The following is a 400-nucleotide window of genomic DNA, read 5'->3' as shown; positions in this document are numbered from 1 at the left end:
AGAGGAATAACAAGACGACGCAGGGAGGAGGCAAGCACGCGAACGGGAGAAAGACGAGAGGCGGCTGCCCAGCGTGGAATAAGAGGGAATAAGAAGACGAGGAAAAGGCACACGAGGTAAAGAGGCAGAAGAAGAAACGGTAGAAGAAGGCGACGAAGCCGAGGTAGAAGATAGGAAAGGAGAAGCAACGTCGTGGTGTACCATAGCTGCTGTGTTGCTGTTGGACCAAGAAAACGAGAGAAAGAGGGGAGGAGAACTGAACACACACGCAGCGACTGTGTGCTTCCACACACGGAGCGCGCTATAATCCTGCGACTGATTACTCGGTCGTGTCGTGCCCGCCCATTCTCCGCTGAATTTTTCCTGCTCCCTTTCCACGTGTCCCCCTTTCCACCGCCTA

This window comes from Bombus impatiens, unplaced genomic scaffold, assembly GCF_000188095.3.
Source record: "Bombus impatiens unplaced genomic scaffold, BIMP_2.2 scf_0317, whole genome shotgun sequence".
Lineage (NCBI taxonomy): Eukaryota > Metazoa > Arthropoda > Insecta > Hymenoptera > Apidae > Bombus > Bombus impatiens.
This window is presented reverse-complemented; position numbering follows the sequence as displayed.